Source organism: Loxodonta africana, chromosome 9, assembly GCF_030014295.1.
Source record: "Loxodonta africana isolate mLoxAfr1 chromosome 9, mLoxAfr1.hap2, whole genome shotgun sequence".
In the NCBI taxonomy this organism is placed as follows: Eukaryota; Metazoa; Chordata; class Mammalia; order Proboscidea; family Elephantidae; genus Loxodonta; species Loxodonta africana.
Genome location: NC_087350.1, coordinates 114,290,232 through 114,311,146, shown reverse-complemented (window position 1 = coordinate 114,311,146; position 20,915 = coordinate 114,290,232). Strand labels below are relative to the sequence as shown.

At 48.4% G+C, this 20,915-nt stretch overlaps 1 protein-coding gene across 2 annotated transcripts in view; it reads right to left on the bottom strand.

Moving 5' to 3' along the window:
* The window catches only part of KANK1 (KN motif and ankyrin repeat domains 1), a 241,652-nt gene extending 221,694 nt beyond the window's left edge, over positions 1-19,958 (bottom strand). For both annotated transcript variants that reach the window (XM_010600008.3, XM_064290569.1), the window contains exon 1: positions 19,914-19,958. The gene's annotated coding sequence lies outside the window, so the exon portion shown is untranslated. The remainder of the gene's footprint in view (positions 1-19,913) is intronic.
* Positions 19,959-20,915: the final 957 nt, after the last annotated feature.

Sequence of the window (20,915 nt, the reverse complement as noted above, 5' to 3'; positions counted from 1 at the left end):
TGGAGCTTCCAGACTAAGACAGGTTAGGAAGAAATATCTGCAATCTGCTTCTGAAAATCAGCCAATGAAACAACATGGATTCCAACAGACCACTGTCTGCTATAGTGCTGGAAGATGAGCCTCCTAGGTGGGAAGGCACTCAGAATTCATAGCAGACAATGGACTCACACATACCAACGGTCGGGAAGATGGGGCAGGAGCTGATGGAGCTTCATTCCATTGTACATGGGGTTGCCATGAGTTAGAGCCCACTTGACGGCAACTAACACCAATGACAAACAATAGGACAGAAATTTCCTCTTAAGGATATTAGCAACAGCTCAGCAATTTTACTTTCGAAAGAAAAATACCAGGGCAGACTTACTAAGCCGTAATAGGCAACAAGAAGCCCGGGTGGCTCAACTATTAAGCACTTGGCTGCTAACCAAAGGGTTGGCCAAGCAATTAGAAAATAACCAACCAGCCAATAAGACGGCAACAACCATGGAGAATAAAGGCATAAAAAAATCAAGAGAGAAGGGCAATTTCTTGGTTAAAATACAGATCTAGATCCTTGAAAAAGAACGAGTGGAAAGTTACCAAATCCTGGTACAGCTCTCAGCACATAAAAGATTAACCAGCTCTGTCCCAAAACCAAGACTCGTTTTCCATATCCACACAGGTTTCTAAAGCCTAACCTTTTCGAAAATAAACCTCCCAAATACAGGCTTAATTTTAAAAACTGTGTCTGAATCAGCATACAAGCCCTTAAACCTGCTTGAATTAAAAAAATACAGTATTCCATTGTGCCAGATGGTATTACTGTTTCCAACTCTAGGTATCCCCACACTTTTCGGAAAGTTCGCTTTACATCACTTCACTTTTATGAAAGGCCTACATTAGCACCTGTTTTTGCTAACAGAAAGAAATATGAAGAGGATTTTCGCTTTTACGAAAAAAGGCGTAACCCATGCTCAGCGTTTGTTTTGCAGCTGTCCATTAAAGACCTGACAGCAAGACTGACGTCACCAAGCTCCTTCCCCGGGAACTATACTGTAGTACATTGTTTCTACCTTATATAAGCTGTGTATTTATCACATCATTCCTGCTTTTACTATATGGTAGTGTTATTTTAGGGTTTATGTGTTATTTGCTATGATTTGGTAAGTTATTTCTGGGGTCTGGGAATGGTCAAAAAATTTTCCCATATAAATTAACAGTAATTGCTTCTTCGCTTTACGCCATTTTGGCTTACAAAGTTTCATAGGAACCCTCTGCCTTCAGATATCGGGGGAAACCTGTATTTGCTGCCCTGCCCATAAGCGGATTATACCCCCCACTGTCCTGTGACTTACATCGTCTCCCGATGGAAGAGTTAATCATACCTCCCGACCCCATTGTGAGTCGGCTTCAGCCAGCTGAATGTGTTTGGAAGCAGAAGCACTAATTACTGTGGCTGGACTGGTCATTTCCTTTCTTGCTCTCTGCCATGGACCATGTCCCTGACTGTGGTGGTTCATTAAATACAAAGAAGACCGTGGGAGTGGAGCCACAGAGGTGTGGTCATGTGGGGTCATGTTCCGAGCCACTGAGTGTAACCCAGTCTAAACTGAGTGATAAAATGATTATTGCACCTTTAAAACTGCATTAACGATTAATGGGGTAATTAACATCTATTGTTGGTGTTGTGGAGTCTGTGGGTGGTCCAAACGGTTAACTCGTTTGATGCAGAGGTGCCTCGGAAGAAAGGCCCGGCAATCTAAAGAAAAGTCAGCCATTGAACCCTGTGGAGCACAGTTCTACTCTGTCACTCAATTGACTCAACGACATCTGGTCTGGTATCATTTTTTGGTGGCGGTTGTTGTTACTGCTCTTCAGTCAGCCCCTACTTACAGCAACTCCACGCACAACAGACCAACTGCTGCCCATTTGTGTGCCATCCCCAGGATCGGTTTTGGATTGCATTGTTGTGATCCATAGGGTTCTCGCTGGCTAATTTTCAGAAGTAGGTCACCAGGCCTTTCTTTCTAGTCCACCTTAGTCTGGAAGTTCCACTGAAACCTGGTCAGCATCATAGCAACGTGCAAGCCTCCACTGACAGACGGGTGGTGGCTGCGTACAAGGTGCCGTGACCAGGAATCAAACCCGGGTCTCCTCTCCCCACGGCAGGTGAGAATCTACCACTCAGCCAGCACTGCCCCACAGTCGACACCTGGAGCAGTCTAGAGAAGCCAGACAGACGTGTGGGACTTGCTGCCAGTAAACTTCCAAGCTAATAACCATCTGGAAAACAAATAGACTGAAAAGATTTTCTGCCTTTTTCTAATTAAAATTTTTACTCTATAAATATGTGCTTTGAGAAGAAAGAGGAAAACCTGAGTTACACGTTCAGGTAACCTTTCGAAGACCTTGAGGAGAACAATGGTAGGTTCAAAGACAAGGTTCAACCGCTCACCCGTCCACAGGCATGTAATTAATCTGTATCTGATGGGGGGGCTGGTAAAACAAGACTCAAGGTTATAAACTTAACCAGCATCCCAGTCTCCTGGCAAGACACGGAAATGTAGCTGTCTGGAATTTCATGATATGTAGAAATCATTCAAAAAATGTCAAGTTCTTTTCAGCTTTTTAGTAGTATTCCTAGACATCTTCCCAACATAAGTTTAGATGGCACTAAAAGCTTTTCAACTATCAAGTGAAGCAGAACTTGATGAATACTACTAGATCTTTCAAACCTTTTTTTTCTAGAATCCAAAGAAAAACACCACCACCTGAAGTTAAGATGCCTCCGATAGCTTCTCTGATGAAAACATACAAGAATTCATTTAAAAACTTAAGTTCTGAGAGAAAAAGTTCAAAACCACATTTTGTAAATTTGTGGTTGTTGGTAGGTGCCATCGAGTCGATTTTCAACTCATAGCGACCCCACGTGACAGAGTAGAAACGTCCCGTAGGGTTTTCTTGGCTATAATCTTTACTGAAGCAGATTGCCAGGTATTCCGCCCGTGAAGCCACTGGGTGGGCTCAAACTGCCAACCTTTGGGTTAGCAGCCGGGAGCTTAACCATTGCACCACCAGCACTCCTGGGGTAGGTCTCACAAAATGGAAGTCCAGAGAAACCCAGAACACTTACCAGAAGTAGGCTGACAGGTCGTCCCATCCAGAGGTGGTGGTGACGGTGGGTTTTAACTGGGAGAATGGGAAAAAAGGTACAGCAAGAAGGTGCCTGGAGAAGCTCAGAGACACTGCTAAGAAACCCGATGTGAGCATAAGGCACATCAAGGTTTCCAGACAGTCCACGGCTTCCCCTAAAGACCGGAAGAAAGGTGCTGCTCTATGCTGCCTTTGAAAGTTCTGGATCTGGGCCCACGGTTCTCTCCGCTAAGGTCAGCAAGCCCGTGGAAGATATTGGGAAGGTGATTTGCATTGCTATGTTCAAACCAAGTTAGAAACATTATTTCCTACCATACTCAGAAGTAGATTGCCAGGCCTTTCTTCTAAGGTACCTCTGGGTCGATTTGAACCTCCAACCATTTTTATCAGCAGCCGGGTATGTTAACCATTTGTGCCACCCAGGGACTACAGTTTGGTACAAAAAGTGATACCCAGAAGGTGTGATTCTTCATGCATTTGGGAAATTATCCCAGAACTCCAAGATGACACAACGTAATGGCTCCCACTGCAGGACTGGTTAGTGGTATATCTTGTAGGACCAACACTCAGGGACACCCAGCAAGCAAGGAGGCTCAAGACGCTAGGCTAGGATACCCGTTCCGAAGAAGACTTAAGAGCGTGGCATTTGGTTGGCAGGGAACAAAGAATGCCTGGGGACTCTTCCTTGACACATCCAGTGACTGGAAAAGATGAGAAGAAGCAGACGTTTGGCAACAGAACAAATAGTAAGAGGTTAAGCTTTTTCATCCCACCCACAGCTCCCTTTTTAGAACACTCTACCCATCTTTAGGAGCCCTGGTAGTGCAGTAGTTAAGCACTAAGCTGCTAACCAAAAGATCAGCAGTTTGAACCCAGCAGCTGCCCCAGGAGAAAGACATGGCAGTCCGCTTCTGTAAAAACTACAGCCTTGGGAAACCTACAGGGCAGTTCTATTCTGTCTTATAGGGCTGCTAGGAGTTGGAACCAAGTCGACAGCAACAGTCGTTTGTTTTAATCCCATCTTTAGCCTTGGCTTCTTTGTTTTATTTTATTTTTAAATGAGCTTTGCCTGTCTGGTCATCATTGAGTGTGTGAGAGAAAGACAGGAGAGACTGATTCATATTCAGATTGATTGACTGGGAGAGTTTAAACTATTAAAAAAAAAAGTCATTCTCGAGCCAACTCCAACTCATGGCGACCTCTCAAGTGTCTGAGCGGAATTGTGCTAACTGGGTTTTCAGTAGGTAATTGTTCAGAAGTAAATCACTAGGTTTTTCTTCCGGGGTGCCTCGGGCTGGCTGGGCTCGAACCTCCAACCTTTTGGTGAGCAGCAAAGCACTTTAACCATTTGTGCACCCAGGGACTCTGACTGAACTATAAGGTATATAACAAAAGGGTCAGCTTGAAATGGAAGACCGTGATAAAGAGGGCTGATTGCAGAGAGAAGGCAGACAATGGGGCAGAAGCCAGAGACAAGACACTAAGGTGCCCAAAGAAATCACAGCCTCTGCACCTAACTCCCCAGCTCTCAGGGCGCTGGCTGGGCTACCATGCTCTTGGGTTCTCCTGGGTTCCTCCCAACAAATTCCTTATTGTTGATGCTGGTTTGTTTAAGCCAGTTTGAGCAAGTTTCTCCTTTTTGCAACTAAACCAAAACCAAAACAAAACAAACCCGTTGCCATCATTCCAACTGATAGTAACCCCATAGGACAGAGTAGAACTGTCCCATAGGGTTTCTAAGGAGTGGCTGGTGGATTTGAACTGCCTTTTGGTTAGCAGCCAAATTCTTAACCACTGCACCACCTGGGTTCCTTTTTGCAACTAGTAAGTCTTCATTTTAAAAGTGCTTGATCTCGGTAAATTTTTTTTACTGAAGAATAAGATTTGTGTACAAGGAGCCCTGGTGGCCTAAAGGTTAAGAGCGTGGTGCTAACTGAAAGGTTGGTGGTTTGAACCCACCCAGCGGCTCCGTGGGAGAAAGACCTGGTGATTTGCTTCTGCAAAGATTACAGCCAAGAAACCCTGTGGGACAGTTCTGCTGTCACATGGGGTTACTATGAGTCAAAACCAACTTGACAGCACCTAACGACAGTAAGATTTGCATACGTTACTGTACGCAAATCTTAAATGTCTCTCTTGACAAATTCTTACAAATGAACACATCTATGTAATCACCACCTAGATCTAAAAGAACATTACCAAGACCCAGAAGCTTCTTTGTGCAATGTCTCAATTAATAAACCCCCTTCCCCAGCCCTGTCCTATTCTGACTTCTGTCATCATTGATTTGTTCTGTCTCTTCTTGATTAGTTCTTGCCATTTTCATGTCAGTGAATTCATACATGTGTGTACTTGTGTCTGGCTTATTTTACTCAATACGATGTCTCTGAGAGTCATTTGTGTTCGTCTGTGTAGCAGTTGGTTCTTTTTTATTGCTGTGTAGTATTCCACTGCGTGACATACCACAATTTACTTACCCACCCAAGGACATTTGGATTTTTTCTAGTTTGGGGGCACTATGAACATTCTTGAAAACGCTTCTGGTTCACACATGTGCTCATTCCTGTTGGTTGTGTGTATGTCTGCATGTATACATATACAGGAGAAGAAAGGCTGAAGCGAAGGCTATGTGTTTGTTCAACTTTCAGTAGACAATACCAAACGGCCTTCCAAAGTGGTTACACCAATTTACACTTCTACCAACAGGATATGAGAGGTCAAGCTTTTCTACATTTCTGCTAACATTTGGTTTAGTTTGTTCTTTAATTTTAAGCATTCAAATGGTATTTTACAATAGTTTTAATCTGGATTTTGATGACTGATGATGTTGAATGCCCTTTTTCTCAGTTTTAAAAATGGGTTTTTGGCCCTTTCTTGTTGATTTGTAGTTGTTCTTTATATATTCTGGACTAAACATTGTTTGTTGGACATATGTTTTAGAAATTTCTTCTACTTTGTGATTTGCCTTTTTACTCTCTTAGTTTGTACTAGGGAATCAAAGTTCTTAATTTTAATGAACATGAGAACAGGCAAAAGGGTTTTTTTTTTTTTTTTTGTAAACCTCGGACAATAAATACAATGTTACTACCCTCACTTTCCCAAAGCTTCAGATACAAGGAATAAATTACCAACTTAATAATCAGTAACGTGTCCACAGTTTGTCAAGTGTGTTTATACACTGTGTTCTGGAAACAATGTGACAAGTGGTAAATGGGTTCGCCAGCAGCCCTTCCAATTCCCACTGCGTCTTCCAGCATTCCCATAAGGAATTTTCCAGAAGAGATGTTCAGAGGACAACTTGGATCCCAAGAACCTCTCTCTCCCTGGAGACAAGGGCACCAACCTCAAACCCTCGCTGGGGATTACCAGGAATCCCTTCATCCTAAAGAACTAGTGAGTGTCCTTGGCCTGGGGCAGGAGGAGGAACAGGCTCCTGGAGGGATTCAGACGGCGACAACCCTTGTGTCAGGCTTCACATCCACCACCTCACTGATGCCCGCGGCACCCTGTGTGACAGCTTTTGTTCTCACTATTGCACAGGCAGAGACGGTTATGTCGCTTGGTCCAAACTGGGTAGGAGATGGGAGAAGGGCAGTGGCCCTTCACAGAGTTTCTTGCTGGAACCAGGTCCCTGAGCCCGCTTCCTCTCCTTCACTTCCTTCCAGGCTCTTCCTCTCCCGTCCCACCTCTGCGCTGCCTGGGGAAACAGCCTTCTTGCTCCTCTGGCCATCAGCAAAGAGGAGAACACTCCTGAGATTCTTTTCCTGGTAAGTTTGCTACGCAGGAAATATGACCTCCGAGGATCTTCCCTTATGGTCTCTCTGTGCTCCCTACTCTCTCTCTCACACACACACTAAGATGCACTTGAACGCCATGGCATAACGATATCAATGTTTCTTTGCACCACCGAGAGGCAAAGGAAACACAGAGCTGGCAGGAAGTAGGACAGCTGAGACTCTAGAACGCAAGCTCCTAATCACTGCTCTCTATTACATCAGGCTCCACTCCTCAACTAGACCAGCCTAGAAATAAAGGGAAGAAATGGAAAAGGAAGAGGTGCCCTGGGTCATTGAGGGTCAAGGAGAGAGAGGAAGCTACTCCAACCCTAGGGATCCAAATCAGTGCCTCCAATCCCCTAAGACCCAAGCTTAAATACAGACATTTACGTACATGTGACCCACAGCCTTAGGTCAGGACTGAAGTCAGAAAGGCATAGTAAACAGGTGTTGTTGCTGGGTGCCAACTAGTCCATTCTGACTCATGGAGACCCTATGTGTCACAGAGAAGAACTGAGCTTCTCACGGTGTTTGAGGCTGTAATCTTTACGGAAGCAGATTGCCAGGTCTTTCTCCAGTGGAGCACCTGGTGGGCTTGAACCATCAACCTTTCAGTTAGCAGCTGAGCACTTAACTGTTATGCCACCAGGACTCCTTAGTAAAGAGGTAAGCGCAAATATTCGGTCAAATTGGATGTGAGGCCAGAGGTTCACAACACTCTTTTAAAGAGAAAGTTCCCAAGAAAATGAGTCATAAACTAGAAACTTTGACCCTCTTGAGCAGTATTTCAACACTTCGCCTAAGCTAGCAAAGGTGACCCACCACTCATCTGTCAGCTTGGCCAACTGTGGTGGCTTACGTGTTGCCGTGATGCTAGAGGCTATGTCACCAGTATTTCACATATCGACAGGGTCACCCATGGTGGACAGGTTTCAGCAGAGCTTCTATACTAAGACAGACTATAGGAAGAAAGGTCTGGCAATGTACTTCCAAAAGTTAGCCAGTGAAAACCATGGGTGAATATAGTGCTGGAAGATGCGCCCCCTAGGTTGGAAAGCAAAAATGAACTCAAGCAAGCCAGAGATCACAGAAGTGCCACAAGACTGGGCAGCGTTTCGTACTGTTGTGCAAGGCGTTGTTGTGAGCTGGAGCTGACTCAACGGCAACTAACAGCAACAATAAGGAGCAAAGTTGACAGAGCAGGAAAGACTGACTGCTTTTCCCACTGTACTGAAGCTACATTAACGGCTCGCTTTGGCTGCTGAACAGCCTCAAGGTCTTATTACTCACCCTTGACTTCAAGAGGCAAACCGCTGGCCCGGCCCTCTCAACAGCAGGCGGGACTGAGCCCACGCAGAACATCACCTCCAGTTCTCAGTGAGAGGTACTTGGGTTCCCTATGTTGTTGGCGCCATCAGGTCGGTTCCAACTCAGGGTGACCCTATGTGATGGAGCAGAACCATCCCCATAGAGGTTCCTAGGTTGAAATCTTAACAGAAGCAGATCTCCAGGTCTTTTCTCCTGCAGAGCGGCTGGTACGTTCAAACCGCTGACCTTTCAGTTAGCAGCCAAGCACTTAACCATTGTGCCTCCAGGTATATTGGCACATGAGGTGTCACTAACGGGACAACAAAGGCCTTCTAATTAGATTTTTCTTTTTTCCACAAGTATCTAAGCAGTAAGAAGCCCTGGTGGCATAACATGCTCACCTGCCAACTGAAAGGTCAGTGGTTTGAACCCACCCAGCAGCTCTGCGAAAGAAAGACCTGGCAATCTGCTCCCATAAGGATTGGAGCTTTGGTGGCACAGTGGTTAAGAGTTCGGCTGCTAACCAAAAGCTCAGCAGTTTGACTTCACCAGCCATTCCTTGGAAACCCTATGGGGCAGTTCTACTCTGTCCTTTAGGGTCGCTTTGAGTCGGAATCGACTGGACAGCAACAGGTTGGTTTTTATTTTTTGGTTTAGTTGCAAAAAGGAGAAACTTAACTCAAACTGACTTAAACAAGCCAACAACAGTAGCCGTTTGTTTCCCAGGGTTGGCAGAACAAACCTAAAAACAACAAACAAAAAGAAATAGTACTCTACTAGCCTAAAAATTGATCAGAACTGTCCTAATGAAACCCTGGTGGTATAGTAGTTAAGTGCCATGGCTGCTAACCAGAGAGTCAGCAGTTCAAGTCCGCCAGGCATTCCTTGGAAACTCTATGGGGCAGTTCTACGCTGTCCTATAGGGTCGCTATGAGTCAGATCGACTCGATGGCAACAAGTTTTTGGAATGAAACCGAGTCCACTGAATTCTCGGAGGACTTATAGAGCCTCACTCTTTGTGCTCACGGGAGAAAGAAGGTAGAGGGGAGAAGAGGGGAGGATGCTAACCAGGCTCAGAGCACACCTGGAAGGAGGTCTCAGGACGAAACAGGACAGGCCTCTCCACAACCAAAATGTTCATAAACTGCAGTGGAGGAAAGCATGAAATTCCAAATTCCACCTCCAGGCTACATCACGAAGCAGCAGTCATCTGAGCTGCTGTATTGATCATGGGTGAGTCAGATTGGGTGGACTTAGTACTCTACTGGTAAAATTACACACATCCAGTCAAAATGTATTTTTGAAAGCCTATGGAGTCCCTGGTTGGCACAAACAGTTAAGTGCTTGGCTACTGACTGAAAGGTTGGTAATTTGAATTCACTCAGAGGTGCCTCAGGAGAAGGGCCTGGCGATCTGCTTCTGAAAGATCACAGCCACTGAAAACCCCACGCAGCACAGCTCTACTCCGACGTACACGGGGTCATCACGAGTTGAAGTCACCTTCGATGGTGACTGCTTTTTTCTCTGTTGTAAATGAAGCGCAACCTGCTCTCCCCTACCCGCTCCCGCTTCCCTGGTCTGGCTATGCCATAAAAAGTCTCTGCTATTCTTGCAGCCAGGGACTCTGCACTGGACCTCCCAGCCACATCCCCGTAATTCCAAGCGCACAATTCTCAGATCCTGCTCTGTGGCCATAAACACTCCCCCTTCCCCCTCAATAAGACAGGTCAGATCACAAGAAAGTCCATGTGGCATTCCTAGAGGACTCACCTTGAATTCCTACTTTTTAAAAAAACAAAAACGATATGCAAAAACCAGCATCCATAGTAAATTACTTGAATCAGTTCTGCAGGTTGCTACTGAAACCCTGCCTCCTGCCACTGCTGAGAAACCCTGTGCTGACGCAAATAACCTCAACCATTTCTCTCTGTTATGCCTTAAACTGTGTCCCCTCCAAACAAGATAGGTTGAAGCCCTAACCCCCTTCCCGTGGATGTGATCCTCGTTTGTTATGTTAATGACGTCACAAGGATTAAACCAAACCAAATCCATTGCTGTTGAGTTGATTCTGACTCATAGCAACCCTAAGCGACAGAGTAGAACTGTCCTATAAGGTTTCCAAGGAGCGGCTGGTGGATTCGAACTGTTGACCTTTTTCATTAGCAGCCGAGCTCTTAACCACTGAGCCACCAGGGTGCCGCACGGAGTAAGGTGGGTCCTAAATCTAATCCCTTCTGAGTGGTGCCTTATACAGCAAAGCACAGACACGCTCGGGGAAAGGACACCATGTGAGCAGCCATCTACAAGATCATGAACGCCTGGGGCTGCTGACAAGGAAGGGCCCTCCCCTAGAGTGGATGCCCTGACCATACATCAAAACACTTCTGTTCTTTAAAGAAGCCTCTTTGAGGTATCTTGTTCCGGCAGCTGCAGGAAACTCAGGCACTCTCCCAGCCTCCTGCCCAGATAAGGACTCAGCACACGCTCCTCCTATCTGAGTTAAAACTCATGAAGGAGATAAGAGCAGAGTGCCCCAGCAGGCAGAAAAATCTGATTCTGCTCTCAAGGTCAAAGGCTGGATTCTCCTGAAATCCCATAGGTGATGTGATCCAGGATTTAATCTTACCGTTACGGGGCCACGCAGTCCTACAGGGCATCGTCTAAGTACCTTACATGGAGCCCTGGTGGCACAGCAGTTAAGGCGATCAACTGCTAACCAAAAGGACAGCAGTTCAAAACCACCAGTGGCTCCACGGGAGAAAGATGGAGCAGTCTGCTTCCGTAGAGATTTACAGCCTTGGAAACCCTACAGGGTTGACTATGGGTCGAAATCGACTCGACAGCAAAGTTTATTTATTTTTTAGTATCTTTCAGGTATTTAAGACCACATGGCACCTACCCTTTGGTCAATGATACCCCTGATAACATCTAAGAGAAGACAAAATCGATGCACTGAATAAGTGTTCATTGTAACTGCCTGTTCTGTGAATTCCACGTATATAAAGTTGAAAGATAGACTTCATCTCCAACATTAGAAGGATGCCCTTGGCAGTGGGGCGCTAACTGGAAGAGGTAATACAAGGATGATCAGATTGGGTCTGTGGCTCCGTTTTGGGGAAGGAGACAGGGAAGTACTGGGCAGAAAAATCATCAAGGAATTTCACAGCAGTGACAACCATACACCCCGGGAAGGGCACTTTTTTTTTTTTTTTTTTTAATTTTTCTTGTGCTTTAAGTGAAAGTTTACAAATCAAGTCAGTCTCTTACACAAAAATTTATATACACCTTGCTACATGCTCCTAGTTGCTCTCTCCCTAATGAAGCAGTACTCTCATTCCCTCCACTCTCCATTTTTGTGTCCATCCGGCCAGCTTCTGACTCCCTCTGCCTTCTCATCCCCCCTCCAGACAGGAGCTGCCCTCATAGCCTCATGTATCTACTTGATTCAAGAAGCTCACCCCTGACCAGTATCATTTTCTATCCCATTGTCCAATCCAATCCCTGTCTGAAGAGTTGGCTTTGGGAACGGTTCCTGTCTTGGGCTAACAGAAGGTCTGGGGACAATGACCTCTGTGGTCCTTCTAGTCTCAGTCAGACCATTAAGTCTGGTCTTTTTAGGAGAATTTGAGGTCTGCATTCCACTGCTCTCCTGGGGAAGGGGCATTCTTAAGTGGTTACTTTTACAGGGAAGAGACGCTCTCTTGAGATGACTACTAAAGGCGAGGAGGAGGGGCATGGAGAGGGAGGAGGAGGAAAGGAAGGAAGGATGGAGAGGGAAAGGGAAGTAGGAAGAGGGAGAGGGAAGAGGAGAAGCAGGAAGGGGAGGAGGAGGAGAGGGTGGGAGAAGGGAGGAAGAGAAAGTGAAAGCATTCCCCTTGACCTCTACTTTTGCTCTAATTATTTGTTTTCATATTTTTCCCCAAGGCCAGAAGAGGAAACAATTCTAGCCAAAAATGTGCTGCAGCTATCAAATACTAACTTACAGTCTGGCCTCTGATCAAGCCACAGTGTATATAAAATCAACACCAGGAGAGGCTTTCCTCCATGTGCAATAAATGCAAACAGCAAGAACAGGGGTACTTGTGTGCTTCTCAGGGGATCAGATAATTAGGAAAAGGGATTAGTTTGTCTTCTGAGAGTTAAACTAAGCCCTGTTGCTCAAGTCCATTAACTAAATGAATTTTTAAAAAAAGGCTTGAACAGAGTTACAGGGCTCCTGACGCCATCTGAAATATATTAATTGCTCCCAATTAACTGGCTGGTGCTACAATGAAAAAAGCTTGAAGATACTTATTTCGGACAGGGTTTTATAACGTATACATCTGTGCACAAACACCCAACTCAGCAGTGTGCCTGTTAGATGATTCTTCATTAGTGAGAATATCGTTTGCTTCCAGCATCCATAATCTAAACACAAAGTGCAAGGAGTAAAAGGCAAACAGGTATCTAAGTTTAAAAGCCAAAGAGAAAAAAAACAAAGGATCGGATTAAGCCACCTGCTATGCCTGGGTGGTGCAAACATTAATGTGCCTGGCAGCTAACCGAAAGGGTAGAGGTTGGAGTTCACCCGGAAGCATCTTAGATCAGGATCAGGTCTGGTGATCTGCTTCTGAGAGGTCACAGCCTTGAAAACTATGTGCACCATAGTTCTACTCTGTCCATGTGGGGTCGCCGTAAGTCAGAAGTGACTCAGTGTCAACTAGCTTGGTTTGGGGTTATTAACTATCTGGCTAAGAGGTAAATTTATTACTCCCCTCCTTCCCTCTCCTCTCCCCTCCGCTTCCTAGTTTTTATTAGAAATGTCCTGTTTTCAGTTCTCTTCTTTTGGTTACCTTTACAATCTTAAATAAAGCATTCTACTCTTTAGAAGGCCATGGAGATGTACAAAACTCAAGTTTATAAGAGTGTGTGCAGGGGGAGAGGGGGCACAGTGACAGAGAGGGACAGAAGTCGGAGCAACGGAACTGTCTTGAATGAGGCTCTCATTAAAAGACTCCAGCCACGAATGAAGAACACCAAAGACACAAGGTAATTACGAGCCCAAGAGACAGGGCCACGTAAACCAGAGACTCCATCAGCCTGAGACCAGAAGAACTAGATGGTGCCCAGCTACAACTGATGACTGCCTTGACAGGGAACACAACAGAGGGAGCAGGAGAGCAGTGGGATGCAGACCTCAAAGTCTCATAAAAAGACCAGACTTAATGGTCTCGCTGAGCCTAGAAGGACCCCAGAGGTCATGGCCCCCAGACCTTCTGTTAGCCCAGGACAGGAACCATTCCCAAAGCCAACTCTTCAGACAGGGATGGGACTGGACTATAAGACAGAAAATGACACCGGTGAGGAGTGAGCTTCTGGGCTCAAGAATTTCTGTGTGCAACTACTCAGAAAATTTAAAAATATAACAAAAAAACAGCAGACATATTTAGGACTTGCTGTGTAACTGGCACTGTTTCAAATGCTTAGTCTTTTAACCCTTTCATGGCTGAAATAAATATATATATATATACACACATACTTTTGTTTTGGAATTTTTTGGTGGTATGTTTTTTCACTAATGGGATGGATGCTGAATCATTGTTTGTTGGTAGGTTTTTGTTATTTGAAAAAATGGGGGCCCAACTGCAAGCAGGTCATACCGGTACCATGTTCCACAAAGTATACTACAAACATGGCACATATGGGTCCCGTGGCCCAGGAGCTGCAACACACTTCCTGGTTACACTTGAGCCATAAACTCTTAACTTTCCAGAAATACACATGAAATGCTAAATAAGCACTGCCCTTGCTGCACATAATTCTTATCCGTTTGATTTAGAGGAGGCCATGGCAGTACCACGTTCCATGATGCACAGCACACATGCGGGACATATCGGTCCCACGTTCCATGACGCATGGCACACACGCGGGACATATCGGTCCCGCGTCCCATGAAGCACGGCACGCACGCGGGACATATCGGTCCCGCGTCCCATGACGCATGGCACGCACGCGGGACATATCGGTCCCGCGTCCCATGAAGCACGGCACGCACGTGGGACATATCGGTCCCGCGTTCCATGAAGCACGGCACATACACGGGACATATCGGTCCCACGGTCCATGAAGCATGGCACACACGCGGGACATATCGGTCCCACATTCCATGAAGCACAGCACACACACAGAACATGTCGGTCCCATGGCCCAGAAAGTGTGGAAAATGCGAGTGCCAGGTTTATCTACTAGTAACTATTAGAGGGTTAACTTATGTACTCCTCACAATAACCCTATGAGGTAGGTGGTTTTATTACCCCAGGTTACAGATGGGAAATGGGGGCACAGCGAGGTCCAGCAGCTGTGCTAGAGGTCACACAGTAAGCAGCAAAAGCCTCGATTCAAACTAGCCAGTGCCTTCAGAGCGACACAACTCCCGCAGTCACGAGCCACTGGACAAAGGGTACAATCTCAAATTGCCATTCACCTGTGACTCCAAGCATGTGGCCACACTCTTAGGGGCCGAGCCCTGCACGGCCACCTTCCCCATCAAGAGCTATTGCCTCAAACCACAATGGCCTGCATGACAATTCTCACCGGCACACACTTCTTACAGCCCCACCCCCTAAAGATCATCCAGAACTCTCCTGTGAGAACTAACTTATCCAGCCCCTACATTTCCAGAATGAGCCATTTGTATCCACATACGAAATTTCCGTCCTTCTGCCTCCTATTAGAGGAGCAGGCAGTTTGCAGTTGGCTGCTAATCCAAAGGTTGGCAGTTCAAACCCACCCAGTGGCACCAAGGAAGAAAGGCCTGGCAATCTGCTTCCGTAAAGATGAGTCTAGAAAATCCTGTGGGGCAGTTCTACTCTGTAACACATGGGGTCACCATGAGTCAAGGGCCAACTCGACAGCAGCTAACAATGTCATCTTTCTATCTCCCCGCTTGCTATGACCTCAGCGAGGGTCTGGATCTCTGAATTACCCACCCAGGGCCTGGCATGTAATAAAAACACAATTATTGCTTATTAAGATTAAAAAACACCCCAGTGCCATCAATTATTAAGGTTTATTATGATTAACTGACATGGACTTACCGAATGAGAGAAGAAAGAGGGCAGAGTTAAGAACTGGAGCCAGGTGAAGAAGTGGCCCGCTGCTGTGATCCTCTCTGGCAAGTGCTCACAAGCAAAGCCCGTGATGCTGACTGAATGTAGAAAACAGTTCTCCCCCAAAAAGCTCCAAGTACTTCTACTTTATTACAGCCTAGAAAACCCTATGTGGCAGTCCTGCTCTGTCACACGGGGTCACTCCGTCACCATTTCCATTGTCCAGGGTGGCCAACTGAGGCTCCCTCTCCCTGGGCACTGCTAACCTCTCCCCTTGGCATGGCTCGGCCGGCTTCCTCTCTTCAGCGATACCTGTGGCCTAGCCAATTTCTAAAGCTTCCTTGAAGTGCGGCTCATGCCTTACGTTTTGGAGAAGCCTCCTAAACAAGAAAGACCCCTCTTCTGACTCAGAACTCATATGCTTTTGTCACTGTTGAGTGCCATTGAGTTGACTCCAACTTACGGCGATCCCATGTGACATGGCAGAGCTGCCGCATAGGGTTTTCTAGGCTGCAATCTTCACAGAAGCTAATCACCAGGTCTCTTCTCCCATGGAGACACTGGGTGGGCTGGAACCACCAACCTTTCAGTTAGCAGCTGAGCACTTAACTGCTGTGCCTCCAGGGCTCCTTGAACCCAAGTTGTGTGTTGTTGCTAGGTGCCATCAAGTCGGCACAAGTTTAGAGCTTAGCAATTCTACTCCTAAGTATGTACCCAATACATATGCGTACACGTTTATCAGGACATGTACTAAAATGCTCATAGCCCCACACTGGAAACCAGTCAAATGTTTTCAGTCGCTTCATATGCATGTGAAAGCAGGACCATGAATAAGGAAGACTGAAGAAGAATCGATGCCTTTGAATTGTGGTTTTGGTAAAGAATATTGAATATACCGTGGACTGCCAGAAGAACGAACAAGTCTACCCTGGAAGAAGTATAGCCAGAATCTTCCTTAGAAGTAAGGATGGTGAGACTACGTCCCACATACTTTGTACACGTTATCAGGAGGGACCAGTCCCTGGAGAAGGACATCATGTTTGATAGAGGGTCAGCGAAAAAGAGGAAGACACTCAACGTGATGGACTGACACAGCGGCTACGACAATGGGCTCAAGCGTTAACAACGACTACGAGGATGGCTTAGGACCAGGCAGCATTTCATTGTTGTACACAGGGTCGCTATGAGTCAGAACCAACTCGATGGTACCTAACAACGACTCCAATGCTCGTCAGGCCTAGGATGGATAAATTGTGGACTATTACACAGCAGTGACAATGTCTCAACTACAGCCACATGCAACATGGCCGAAGCTCACAAACATTTTGAGGGAAACCACATACAAAAGAATACATACTGCATGATCCCATGTCTACAGAGTACGAAAAAGCAAAGCTGATCTGTGGCTGGGATGGTGGTGCCCTTGGGGAGGGGGCATGAAGGGTCTTCTGGGATGCTGGCAATACTCCATTTCTTAATCGAGGTGCTGGTTATGTGATGTTCCCTTAGTGAAAATATGTCAACTTGTACACTTAAGGTTTGTATGTATGTTATACTTCCATTAAAAACTCCTTTTGAAAAAATCGCATAAGCCAGGACATCCACCCAAATCAAGCGGAATGGGCATAAAATCTCCAGGAACATCTGAAACCAAGTTGATGTCTCCATTTGGCTAGCGGTGGAAGAGAAGTACAGTGGCTGTTGCATAATTCGGGTTGCTTCAAGTCAGCTCGCTAAATGTGACTCTGAAAACATGCAAACATTCCAACAAAAGGCCGTGAAGTGTGTGCAACTTTTCTCTGAAACCCCCAGTGCTGCTTCCAGGCAGCTCACCCTCTAGGTACTGCTCCTGCCCTAGCTCCCGGGAGCACAGCCCCCCTCATCTGCTCTTCCTGCAGCTTCCCCTCCCCCATTCCTTGGGTTCCCTCCAACAGGAACCCTTACCCACCCTGCTCCTCTGTCTCCTTTTGCCCACCCATGAGCACATTAACTCATGTGACTACTGTATTTGAGAGCAGATATTGATACTCATGAAATCATAGTGACCCTGTAGGACAGAACAGAACTGCCCCACAAAGTTTCCAAGGAGTGGGTGGTGGAATCGAACTGCTGACTTTTCCGTTAGCAGCCAATCTCTTAACCACTGCCATCAGGGCTCTGAACTGCCAAAAGGATGACTAAATCTGTCTTTGAAGAAGTACAGCTAGAGTGCTCCTCAGAAGGAGGACGGCGAGACTGTCTTACTTCGGACATGTTATCAGGAGGGACCAGTCCCTGGGGAGAAGGACATCAAGACTGGTAGAAGGTCAGCCAAAAAAAGGAAGACCCTCCACAAGATGGACTAACACAGTGGCTGTAATCCTTATGGGATCATATTGCCAAATCTTTCTCCCTCAGAGTGGCTAATCGGTTCAAACCACTGACCTTTCAGCTAGCAACCAAGTGCTTAACCACTGTGCCACCAGGGCCCCTCTGTGTATCTCTAGAAAACCAAATCAAACCAAACCCACTGTGGTCTAGTCAATTCTGATTCACAGAGACCCTATAAGACAGAGTACAACTGCCCCATGGGACTTCCGAGGCTGTGAATCTTTAAGAAGTTGACTGCCACATCTTTCTCCCATGGAGCTGGCTGGTGGGTTTGAACTGCCCACCTTTCGGTTAGCAGCCAAGTGCTTAACCACTGCGCCATCACGGCTCTTGTATCTCTAGAAGGAGGTAACTACTCCCCACTGGCGCTTCTCCTCTGCCATTGGATGTTTACTTTCACAGCAGCATAGTCCGAGCTTAACTGTCCTTCCACTGCTACACACAGCACCTTGCCCCAAATCTATTAATAGAAAAGGATCTAAATTAATAATCTCTCATTGTTGTCACTCCATCGGTGTCTTTGGAAAACTTCACAAATAGCTACTTTGAAATGAGGGCCTGCAGGGCTGGAGGATGGGGAGGTGGGAGTGACTGCCACTGGGTCCACGTTTCTTTCGGGGGTGATGAGCCTGCTCTGGATTGGAGAGTGGTGACGGCTGCGTAATCTGTGAATACACTAAAAACCAGTGACGTGCACACACTGTGGGTGCTGGGTGCCCTCGAGTCGATTTCAACTCACAGCGACCTCGTGTGACAGAGAACTGCCTCACAAGGCTTTCCGGGCGGTAATCTTTACCTGAGCAAATCCCCAGGTCTTTCCCCCCGAGGAGCTGCAGGACAGGTTCCAACCTCTGACCTTTCAGATGGCAGGGTTAGCAGCCAAGTTTTCACCACCAGGGCTCCTGGAGCACATTTTAAAAGGATACATTTACGACATGGGATTTTTATCTCTCAGTTTTTAAAATAAATAAAATAAAGGAGTGCCTATCAGTTTTTTTTTTTTTTTATCAGTTTAGTGGAAACCCTGGTGGCCTAGTAGTCAAGTGCTACAGCTGCTAACCAAAAGGTCGGCAGTTCGAACGCCAGGCCCTCCTTGGAAACTCTACGGGGCAGTTCTACTTTGTCCTATAGGATCGCTATGAGTCCGAATCAACTCGAAGGCAGTGGGTATCAGTTTAGTAGGGAAAACGCGATGAAGGAGCAACAAGCTGATGGACAACTAAGAGCAGACTAGGTCTAAAAACCAAGAATAAAGCTATGAATTAAAATAAGGAGGCAGGCCCTAATTTCCGACATTACCGGAGGGGGCGGGGGGTGACGGTGGCCAAGGCACTGCAGGGTTACAGATCTAGGGGACTGACCTCCTTAGTTTCAGGCGCTCGGTCAGCCCAACCACCTGGACACCATCATCAAGACGAGGTGAACCTGCGCCAGATGGAGTGCTTCAGCGCGGGGAATGCCACTGATTGTTCTTATCGCCAATACCGCCTCGCCAGGTCCCCCCTCCCCGGGTAGCACAGCTTTGCTGACCTGCAGGTCCCACCAGGAAGAGTGGCCTCTGAAAGTGCCAAGGAAACTCAGGTGGTGGGGAATGGATGGTCATGGAAGGTGGCTGCGGTGAGCACGGGATTCCCTGCTGCTGGCCGAAGAGGCGAGAAAGAGGGGGCCGTTCGGAGACCAAGCCCACCCCAGAGGGCTCGCACCCTCCCTCTCCTGACCCCACGGATCCGGCAGACCCCATTCTGTCCCTGGAGCGCGGGAGGGCCCACGCCCTCCCCGCCTTCTCAGCCCCTTCAGCCTTGGCTGGAGCCATCTGAGTCGGCCGAGGGCGCCCCGAGGCCACCTGCCGCTCCGGGACTCAGGGATAAAAGGGTCCTGACCCCACTCCTGCCTGAGGACTGGAGTCGCGAACTTCCCGGGAGAGCCTCGGAACGGGTTCCCCCCACGCCCCGGACGAACAGAGGCCCGGGGTACCCAGGGCCGGCGCGCCCGCACCCTCTCGCCGGCCGGCGCGGCCGCACTTTCCCGGGGCCGCAGCCCGGCGCGCCGCACTCGCTCTTCCAGGCGCCGAGCCCGCCGCCGAGCCCGAGCCCCTCTCGGCCTCTCTCCTGGGGCCGCCTCCGCCACGGCCACGGCCACCGCGCGCGGAGTCTGCCGTGTGAGCGCTGGACCGGCTAGGGGAGGGCTCGGAGCGCGGCGCCCGGGACCCCGCGGGGAGGCGCGCCGCGCGCTCACTCACCTCGGGCCGCCGCTCCAACCTGCACCGCCGGACGCCGGCAGCCAGCGCCCGGCTCCGAGGGCCGGGGAGGGGACGGGCCGGGGGCGGGCCGGGGCGGGCCGGGGGCGGGGCGAGGGCCGCGGCGCCAGAATTGAACCCCGGCGTGCACGGTGCCGTGCCCTCGATGGCCGCTGCAGAGTTGGGGAGACAAGCGAGCCCCGAGGCCGCGTGAGGGACGAGCGTGGCTGCGCGCCTTCCTCCTCCAGCCTCGAGGTCGGGGGCGGGACGCTCCAGCGCGCGGGGCCCCAGGCGATCCCCCAAACCTGGACGCACCCCACTCTTGGCGGCGCGGCTTTGTAGGGCGGCGTGCCGACCCAGTGCGCCTGCGCGCGGCTCAGACTGCCCGCTACGCTCTAGGCCACCGCCCGGCCGGCGCCACTCTGACCCCGGCCCCCCGCGCCTGTGCTCTGGCGCGCGCCTCCTACGCACGTGTGTGCACGTCTCCCCTGGGAGGGAAAGAGTCCTTCCCCCCGTCAAACCTGCGTCAGTTGGTCCTGTCACCTCGGAGGGGACTGGCGCGGGAGGCTGGCACGGTGGACCCCACTGCCAGCGCCGGGAGCTGTCCCCACCCTCCAGGCCGCCGAGACAGTGCCCTGCGCTGAGGGTTTGACTTCTGTCCCCCATGAGGGCGGGCACTGATGTCCTGCAGGTGCCTCAGCAGGACGTTCCCTGGGGCGGCCGGAACACTCCAGCCGGGACTGGTCATGTGTCTGCCGTGCGTGCGCTCCAGCTTGGCTGCAGGACCCAGGTCTCGGTGGAAAGAGTCGGGGGTGGGGGGACTCCATGGAAGGCGCAGTCCTTCCTCGGGACCGAGCTGGGAAGCCAGACGCCTGATTCAGAGCAGCCTCCGTGAGTGCAAGTGAAATGATTAGGGACCCAGAGGCTGTGGCTTGAGTTCTGAAGACGGTTTGAATAAACAGCTTGGGCCAGGAGGACTGACCTTATTAAATTAAAAAAAACAAC